The following is a 10160-nucleotide window of genomic DNA, read 5'->3' on the forward strand; positions in this document are numbered from 1 at the left end:
GATAAGAATAAATCAGACAGGTAGCTGGTTCAAACTTAGTTAATGCCCCGTGCATCCACACATGTCTGCAGCGGTCACACCAACTGGCTTTATTCTAAAATACACAATACTATATTGAGTGTTAGGGGAAGGCGTGCATTAGGTGGGGTTTAAGCTAGCATCCAGTCTTTCTGATTTGTTCTGACGTCTTCTGGTGAATCCTCCCTTTCTTCACATTCCTGAGTTTCGATTCTGAAGAAATGAATCATCCCTCCAGACACAAACCAGAAACGAAACTGAACCCTGGCGGCCATCTTTAAATACAATTACATTTGCATTAACTAGCAGATAGGAAAAACTTATTGTTTCACAGTATAAAAGTATAGCAGTACAAAGAGAGTATAAAGATTTATATAAAAGTACAAAGGTATATAAGAAAATACATTTTCACCTTGACAATATGTTTCTAAGTCAGGGGGATACGGTTACTTAACCTTAAAGAAAGCGATGTGACTCACTCGACCACTAATTAAAATTTAGGGTGAATCTATCCATGACCTCACCTTATGGTTGCCATCTCTCTTCTCCAGGTTATGTCAAAGATTGTTATGTCTTTGAGAAAGGTCATTTTCCTACTAATGTTGCCTAAGTTATCTTTATAAGTTAATTAATAACATCATTGATAAGGATGCCTTGAATAATAGCTATAATACTGTTCTGCAGTTGAACATTTTCTTCTTGTAACTAAGATTATATCTCCCCTCTCCTGGTGTGAGTTGGGGAACCATGGCTTGGATACAATCATTGGTTGATCATTTGGCTTCCATATGAGATCCTGGTACTACTCAGTTCTCATATAACTAATGGTGGTGCCTCCTCCCTTCTTTTTACTAGGGGGGCGGATATTTAGTTTAGTTTGGTTAGACTCTAATGTATATTCCATACTTATGCCTGGGTCTGTTCAGCACCTCCCCGTAGTTTTCTACGTTCCGTTCTAACCCCAGTTTTTTGGTAATCCCTTCCCATTAAATTACCAGAAGCGTTTTTCAAAATAATTTTTTGATACAAAACACTTTCATTTGAGCTAAGAAGAAACTTAAAGGTGTTGTCCACTACTAGAACAACCCCTTCTTGTTGTTTGGCCCCGATAAAATAATAAAGCTTATACTCACCTCCTGTGCCGTTCCTGTGGTGTTTGCACTCTTGGTGCTCTGGTGCTGTTGTTGTGACACATGATGCCGGCACCCAATTAGCGCTGGCATCACTGTCCCCGCTTTCAGACAAATTAAACAAAATTGAAATGAAGTTCGAGCTTCAGTTGATGTCGGACTTCCTCTCCCTGCTCAATTTGCTAGGAGGTGGGGACAGTGACACCAGCGCTGATTGGGAGCCAGGGTCATGTTGCGCAACAGCATGGTAGTCCCAGGAGACCGAATGCCGACACCAATGGAAAGGCTCCAGCACGGGAGGTGAGTGTAAGCTTTATTATTTTATGGGGGCCAAGCGAGGGGTATGAGAAGAAGTTGTCAAAGTAGTGTACAACTTCTTTAAATGCTAAATCATTTGCAAACCTAAGGATAGAGGTGGTACAGGTCTTCTGGACATTAAGCTAAACTATTTGGTCGGTCACTTAACGCAAATAATTGATTGGTTCAGAAACAGTTAAAGTATGGTTTGGGTTCACATAGAGCAAAGTTTTTGTCCCGTTCCGCTATGTGCTCTTTGGTGGTCGGCTAATTCTATTCCCAATTATTTGAAATCACATCTTACAATAGGCCCTACTCTAACTTGTTGCAGTAATGTAGTGGTTGGCAATATTGCTGTCTTCAAGTATTCAGCATTATTTCCAATAAATACTAAGCCATCCAGATTTTGTTCCTGGTCAATCAGATCCTATTTTCAAGACAAGGATTAATACAGTGAAAGACCGAGCAGAGTCTTTCAGTGGCAGCAATGACTGTCCCTCTTTTGAATATCTTTTGGGTCTGGTAGAGACAGTTTTATCACGTCACTGGAGATGTTTACAACTAAAACACTTTCTAGACAAGCTACCCCTAAATCAATTTTTTGGCAAATTAAAACACAATTTAAATTGTCTTGCCTTGGTTTTGGTCAAGCTAGGCATACCCTGTCTAGAGGTTACTCCATGTTGAACTCCCCCCCCCCCAGACCAAACCCCTCCTTCATTTATCCTAAAATGGTAAAATGATCTAGATATTAACTTTACCTCTGAAAAAAATCTCTTATCTTTACCCTCACACATGAATCCTCTATCAGTTTTAGATTTCAGGAGGGTGGATATAAGATACTTCCAGGTGGTACAGAGTCCTATCCCATCTCCATGTGCTTTTTCTGTGTTCTGATTCTACATGCTGGAGGTGTGGTGTGGCTGAGGGCTCCTTTTTACATATCTTTTGGGAATATAACATACTCCTTCCATTTTGGTCTGGAGTAACTGATGCCACTGTTAAAGTCACTGGTTTCATCAGGGAGAAGGGTCTGGGCCCTTGGCTCCTATATCATTGCGAGACTCCATTGGCCACCTATAAACGCCCCTTGCTAACAAAGATCCTTGTTTATGGCAGGTAGAGCTTGTATTACTTTATTTTGGAAGAAATCTTCTTATCCTCCCATCTAACTTTGGGTGTCAAAAGGTAATGTGATTTTGTAAATGGAAGACATGGCTTCCACCACCCATGATTCCTACACACAATTCCACAACACCTGGCTTCAATGGTTGGAATTCCAACAGCCCACCTTGATCTACTGTAATTTATTTTTGTCCTCTCTTTTCCCCTTCTTAATCAATTATTGACTACTGGTTTCTTTCCCTTCTTTCTTTTATCCTCCTTATATTTGAAAAATATTTCAGGGGTTCAGAGTGACAGATGTCTTATTTCTAATATTTGATCGTTATTTATACAGTCAAAGCTAAATTGTAATGTTAAAATAATTTTTGGGTTTGTATCCTTGATTGATGTTTTGGTTGTGCTGTATTGTAAATCTGATTGTCTTAATCTTTTCATCAAAAAAAGAGTTATAAAAAAAATAATAAACACTGCCAGGATGAAGGCCAAACGGAGCCCAAAATTACTATATCAGCCTCATAGTAGTAAATGGCTCTTTTGTGCCTCTATCTGGGTTTCCATCAGAATCCTGTTTTCTGAGAATTCTGTCATAAATCCCAAAACAGTGCTTGCAAAAAGCACAGTATATGTGTGAGCCTAGGCTTATTTTACATTTTTTATAAGTTTGCGAGCACAGGTTTGGCAGACAGTCTAATATGTATGGGGGAACCCAACATGTCCGGTTAAAAACTGCCGATCCTTTTGTTCTTTAAAACATAAGCCTTTAATAGTAGAGCCAGGTAACAGCACTCTCATAGGAAACACAGGAGAGCTCAAGTAGTCCTGTGTATAGGAAAGATGGGCAAGATAGTTGCCAGACGAACCAACATTGGGCCGACTGCTACCTAAAGTGTACTGGGGGCTTACATTTTTAAGTGTATAAAGTGCATACTGATTCTTCAAATGGTAAGTTGTCCCCATACTCATAAGAAAGTTGGGTGAGTATTCCAATTTTGGCAAGGTTCTGTATGTAAGGGTCTCCCAACTCTCCTCCATTCACAGATGTCAGTTAAAATAAACAATCTGGAACAATGGATCTCCAACAAACCTACCATTTGTTTCCTCAGGAGATAAGTTAATGCCAGCGAATTCGAGAAGCAGCTTATTCCCTCAATAGTGTGGTTTTATGTCTGCGGTGTATGGACAGCTCAACGACTTCATTTTGGGTAGCAAAATAACTTAATATATTCACTGTTGTTACATATTTGCTGATTGGTTGAACAATGCTGCTCTAATTTCTCCATTTTCATAAGAGATCATGTTTTTTGCAAGGTGAAAGGAAAATCTCCTTGAGTGATATTTAGCATTTGTAGTAGTAAGAACCTCCCATGTCTCTCCATTTCACAATTCCATACTAATACATAAAGAACACATAACTTCTTTTTGGTTTTAGGAAATTTCTGAACTTTGCAGGTGGGCTGCCTGTAGCCAACTCCAAACAAAGACCCAACTAAGCCAATATGTTTCTATACACGGTTCATTTACATTGCCACTACCTAGGCTTTGTTTTAAAACCTCGTCTTTATGTCCTCACAGGTTTGGGAACCATTAGTGAGCAGTGAACCTATTAGCTTAGTTGATTAAGTAATCTATTCTTATGTTTTTCTGGGCAACTAACAAGATGATTCATGTATTGTTTAATTGAGATATACATGGATCCTTGCCCAGGAGGGGTGTGGAGGATACCTTTATACTTTTGTCATTGAAATATTTTATATTTTAACTACCGTATTTGATTACTACGCATATAGGCGCAAAATGATAAATCCACTACATGGCCATAAGTATGTAGATTCCAGAACACCACATCCATATGAGCTCACTTTATGTCTCAAAACCTTGGCCAACAACAAAGAGTTGGTCTCTCTTTTTTGCTGCTTTAACAGCTATATTGTATGGTGAATTCCACTGACTATTTCGATTTCAATTTATCCTAAAACTTTTGATGATGTTGGAGTAAAAGCTTTGTGAAGACCAGACACATTTTTCCATTCCAAACTCTATAAACCATTTTTTCTTTTAATGTCTATGTGTCTTTGCCTATGTAGTTTTAAAAAGAATCATGGTTGGGCTTTCACTAACATTTTGGCACAAAGTTAGAAGCCCCAACGTTTCTAGAATGATTTATAATTCCATTAAACAAAGAAGGCAAAGCCTTATCGATGGTATCTGGCCCGGACATTCATGTCTCTTACACCAAATGTTGGCAATGCTTTTGAATAGGGGCGTTTCTGTACAACTGAAGGATAATGAAAACCCTTATCCATCTCTCATTGAACAGATTTGTAGAGGCAATTTGGAACTTGGCAATGGGTTTTGCAGCTAAACACAGACATTTTTTATGGACTACATGCTTCCCTACTAATGGTCTTGTTCTATGAATAATCTCAGATTACAACTCAGCATTTGAGAGTTTTCATGAGTTTTAAAGGGTAGAACAATTCACAATCCATTGTGATATAAATTTATAAATTATTCCCCTTTAAATAACCATATCGATCCTGGTCACATAAAGCACTTTTGGCCCTTACAATAGAGCTGTAGGTCACCTGCCATTCATTGTTCCTGACTTTTTTCTTACCCCATCTACTTGTTGTCAGTAGTGATGAGCGAGTGTACTCGTTGCTCGGGTTTTCCCAAGCACACTCGGGTGGTCTCCAAGTATTTGACTGCTCAGAGATTCAGTTTTCCTTGCCACAGCTGGATGATTTGCGGCTATTAGCCTGCTTGATTACATGTGGGGATTCCCTAGCAACCAGGCAACCCCCACATGTACTCAGGCTGGCTAACAGCCATAAATCATCCAGCTGAGGCAAGGAAAACTAAACCTCCGAGCTCAAGCATGCAACAGGTGCCTGGCATATTTTTATTTATTTTACTCACTTACAGCGCTGTGAAAAAGTGTTTGCCCCCTTCCAGATTTCCTATTCTTTTGCATGTTTGTCACACTTAAATGTTTAAGATTACCAAACAAATTTAAATACTAGACAAAGATAACACAAGTAAACACAAAATGCAGTTTATAAATGAAGTTCTTTATTATTAAGGGAAAAAGAAATCCATAACTACAGGTCACTGTGTGAAAAAGGTATTGCACCCACCCACCCTCTTAAAAGCATAAATTAACCACTGTGATTTATCACATCTTTGGGAGGCCGAGTTCAAATTCACTAGCCACGCGCAGGCCTGATTACTGCCACACCTGTTCTCAATCAAGAAATCACTTAAATAGAACCTGCCTGACAAAAGCAAAATAGACCAAAAGATCCTCAAAAGCTAGACATCATGCTGCGATCCAAAAAAATTCAGGAACAAATGAGAAGCAAAGTAATTAAGATCTATCATTCTGGAAAAAGTTATAAAGCCATTTCTAAAGTTTTGGGACTCCAGCAAACCACAGTGAGGGCCATTATCTATGGCAAAAACATGGAACAGCTATAATCACTGAACTCCTATGCTGTTCATATAACAAAGGTCAAAGAAAAGACCAAAACAATGCAAATGGAAATGATTTATCTATATTGTATATTCCATGAAAAATGTGGATAGAAAGTATTATAGCGATTTCCAAAATCATGGAACAACCTTTTAAGTTGGCAATATACTGTTATGACAGGTAACTGATTGCTCGTTCGCCTGACAGCTATTTCTCCAGGATCCATCATAAGAATGCACACTAGATCAGCTACGGTAATTATGAATGTGTTATATATACTGTATATATGTATATATATATATATATATATATATATATATATATATATATATATATAAAAAAAAAAAGACGAGAGGAATAAACTGGTGCAAGAGAGTTATGGTATTTGGTAATTTCCTGTGGGACCAAGAGGAACAGGTGAGTTGAAATCCAACATGCCTGATCTTTCTTTCCCTAAATATCTCCTATAAAAGGAAATTGATGGGGGTCTGACAACTGGGTCAAGCCCTGATTGGCAGAATGGGGATTTTTTTTTATCCCAGATGGGGCACATTTAGCCCAATTACAAAATGGAGCTTCTGGTCGGATGCCCAACTACTGGTTAATTCATTCTCTATGGGGCTACCTGAAGAACACTCAGCAGTCCCATAGGGAATACATGGAGCGACTGTCGACAATGCGCACTGACACTGCATTTCATCTGGCATGAAAGTGCCCGTTCTGCTGACTGATGTGGGTCTCAGCAGTCGGACCCCATCTACCCACAAGTTATTGCCAATCTTGCTGAAGGGGATAATTTATTGTTGTTCACTGGACAATCCCTTTAAAATGGCAGACCCTTCAACCCTTTCAACAATGGCTGTGTTTGAAATAGCTGAACCTACTAATTAGACTCACCTACATTCTGTGTGTATGTAAAAATAAGAAAAGAAAAATCAGCTAAGAGTACAACTTGTCAGGTTGTCAGGCGATTCATGCTGCCCAAGCAGCAAGAATCAGATCCTGGCCGCATGATTGCAACCAGATATATCATTCTCTGAAATGATCTAGTGTTTCAGAGAAAATATACTTGTAGATCGAGCAGGGAACCATAGCTGGAGACCAGAGTAGTCCGTTGCTGTCCCTGGCCGGTCTCTTCCCAGTGCAGCTTTATTGACAGGTCTCTCCCTCGCGTGTACATAAGGAAAGACCTGTCAATCAGCTGCAGCAGTGCTGGGAAGAGCCGGCTGGATCTTCAAAGTATATTTTCTCTGAAATAATGTAGTGCTTCAGAGAAAAATATACCTGGCTGCATAGGCAAATCAAGTAATTTAATATGCATATATAACAGTCACTCAGCATTTAGGTCAATAAATCCATTCAGAAAGTTCTGGCTCAGTACTTGGTACAAGTGGTTAAATTGTTTTATGTACTTGGCTTCTCTTTCTGCAGTTTTGTTAAATGTTTTATATCTATTTTTGTGGCAGAGTCCCTATAACAGCATGATTTATATCTTTTATAATGATGTCATTTTAGCATTTCTTTGCTAATACATTATATTCACCAGAGCAATAGACCTGCTCAGACGTACTCTGTCCAGTGCTAAATCTATAGGGGTGCAGAAGTTGCAATAACATCCGAGCCCTGGGGTCTGGTTGTTTCCCCTGGCGCCCGGCCACATGTACAGATTTCAGGGTTACATGGAGGATTGAGGCCAGGTTACACATTTTCCACTGATGCCCAAATTATGCCTATTTATCTGCCAAAAGCTCTGGCCCCAAACACTAATTTCAGAGGGTGATTTTGAATGGATCCATGTGTTATTATACAATTTGCTTATCCTTATAGATTTTCATGGCTGTATGCTGTGTATTGTCTATGGACAAGATTCTACAAAGTAAAATAAATAATGGAGCCTTTTCCATTGAGAATCTAATCAGTTAGTTGTCATAACCATGGATACCTAAGCTACTGCAATGCCCTGCACAAGGGGGATGTGACATAGCTTATTAGTAGAACTATACTACAGTTCTAATTGGAGATATTTGTTAATAATATTATTACTACTAAATATACTAAATATTTGAATAAGATCTTGGAAATGGGAATACTCCTCTAAGGATGAAAAATCTTCTTTCTGCCGATTGGTGCAGGTCCCAGTTGTCAGACCTCCACCAGTCATTATGTTAACACTTATCTCATAGATAGGTCAGGTGATAACAGACATCCTCTTTAATGGTGGATGTTGAAACTACACTTATTCCTGAGGAAGGAAACTATACTAGGCTGGAGCTGAAGAAGAGGCACCGCACAATGTATAGAGATGTGGTGCTCATGCATCCCATGGGCTGCAGTACCAGGGAGCAGCTGATTAGCTGACACTAATTTATACAGGGCTCCCATTATATGATGTTAGAGCTGTATCAATTCTTGGATGTTTTGCAGAGGTATGGCTAGGCATTTGTTAGCTAGGTCAAAGATTCAGTTCTGACCACTCTGGCAGGAATTTCTCATCAGCAACCACTATAAGGCTATGTTCACACGCTGCGGGTTTTGCTGCGGACCCGCAGCTGTTTTGCAGCTGCGGGTCCGCATCCTTTTTCCATGTAGGTTACAGTACAATGTAACCTAATGGAAAACAAAACCCGCTGTGCCGACGATCCTTTTTTTCTGTGGAAAATCCGCGCGGATTTTCTGCAGAAAAAAAGAAGGACCATGTCACTTCTTGGTGCAGAATCGCAGCGATTCTGCACCCATAGAAATGCATTGAACCGCTAACTTCCCGCATGGGGCTGTGCCCACGTTGCGGGAAGTTAAGCGGATAATGTGCGGGTGGTACCCGGGGTGGAGGAGAGGAGACTCTCCTCCAGGCCCTGGGAACCATATTTGGGTGTAAAAAAAAGAATTAAAATAAAAAATGATGCTATACTCACCTCTCAGCGCTGCCCGCGGCGTCCGGTCTCAGTTGCTGTGCCGAACAGGACCTGTGGTGACGTCGCGGTCACATGACCGTGATGACGCCGCGGTCACATGACCGTGACGTCACGAAGGTCCTTGTCGGCACAGCCGCTTGCAGCGCCGGGGAGATTGCGACGTCAGAGGGTGAGTATAACCAATTTTTATTATTTTTTACATTACTATTGATGCTGCATATTGCTGCATATGCAGCATCAATAGTACAGGAGTAATCCCGCAGCGGAAACCGCGGAACAAACCGCGATAAATCTGCAGGGATAACCGCAGCGGGTTTGCCCTGCAGATTTATCAATTCCGCTGCGGGATTAACCCGCAGAGGAACCCGCAGCGTGTGAACGTGGCCTAAGGGCTCATGCAGACAACCATATTTTTAGTCAGAGTGAAATCCAATAAAAGATCAGATCCCACTTGGAAAAATGTGTTATTGTGGCACCCCAGGAGTTCGGGTACCACAGTAGTGCTGCCTTCCTCTCAGGGAGGGTAGTGCTATGCCTGGAGACAAGTGAGATTTCCTTTGGCAGGTTATCACACACACACCTTCCAAACCCAGGCCAGGAGGGGGAGCTCAAAACCCTGTTTTAGGGCAGCTTCCCTGGATAAAGATCCTGGTTTGAAGGAGGAGTCAGTTCAGTTTGTACAGACAGTCTGTGAGCGAGGACAGACAGGAAAGGAACAGAGGAGAGATTCAGGGCTCAAGGAGGCTGAGAATAGGCCTCCAAAGAGTCAGTGCACAGAGACCGGGTACCGGAAGCCCGAGGCTAGAGTGGAACTACAGAACACTCAGCAGAACCGGAGGGCATATGATCATACAGACATTGCCCAAATTATGTCTGTGGCACAGCAGCATCCTGGAGCCTGGAGTCACCATGTAGAGACCCCAGAAAGTATGGCTCAAGCTGCCTGCCATACAGGTACCTGTCCCAGGACAGGAGAAAGAACTGAAAGAATTAGGACCTTGTTTGGAACACTTCAGGCAGCAAGGGACTGCAATACTGCAATAACATCCCCCAGAGAACCCCTTTAATGCAGCGCCGGTCCCACTATTGACCGAACACCACAGGTGGCGTCACGACAGGCTTATAAACACTTTTCCCTTAAAAGACTGTCCCCTTTATTGGGCGCCCAGGGCCACGGACCGGGGCGCAGCCACCGTGACTTCCCCT

The sequence above is a fragment of the Ranitomeya variabilis genome, chromosome 3 (assembly GCF_051348905.1).
Source record: "Ranitomeya variabilis isolate aRanVar5 chromosome 3, aRanVar5.hap1, whole genome shotgun sequence".
Taxonomy (NCBI): domain Eukaryota; kingdom Metazoa; phylum Chordata; class Amphibia; order Anura; family Dendrobatidae; genus Ranitomeya; species Ranitomeya variabilis.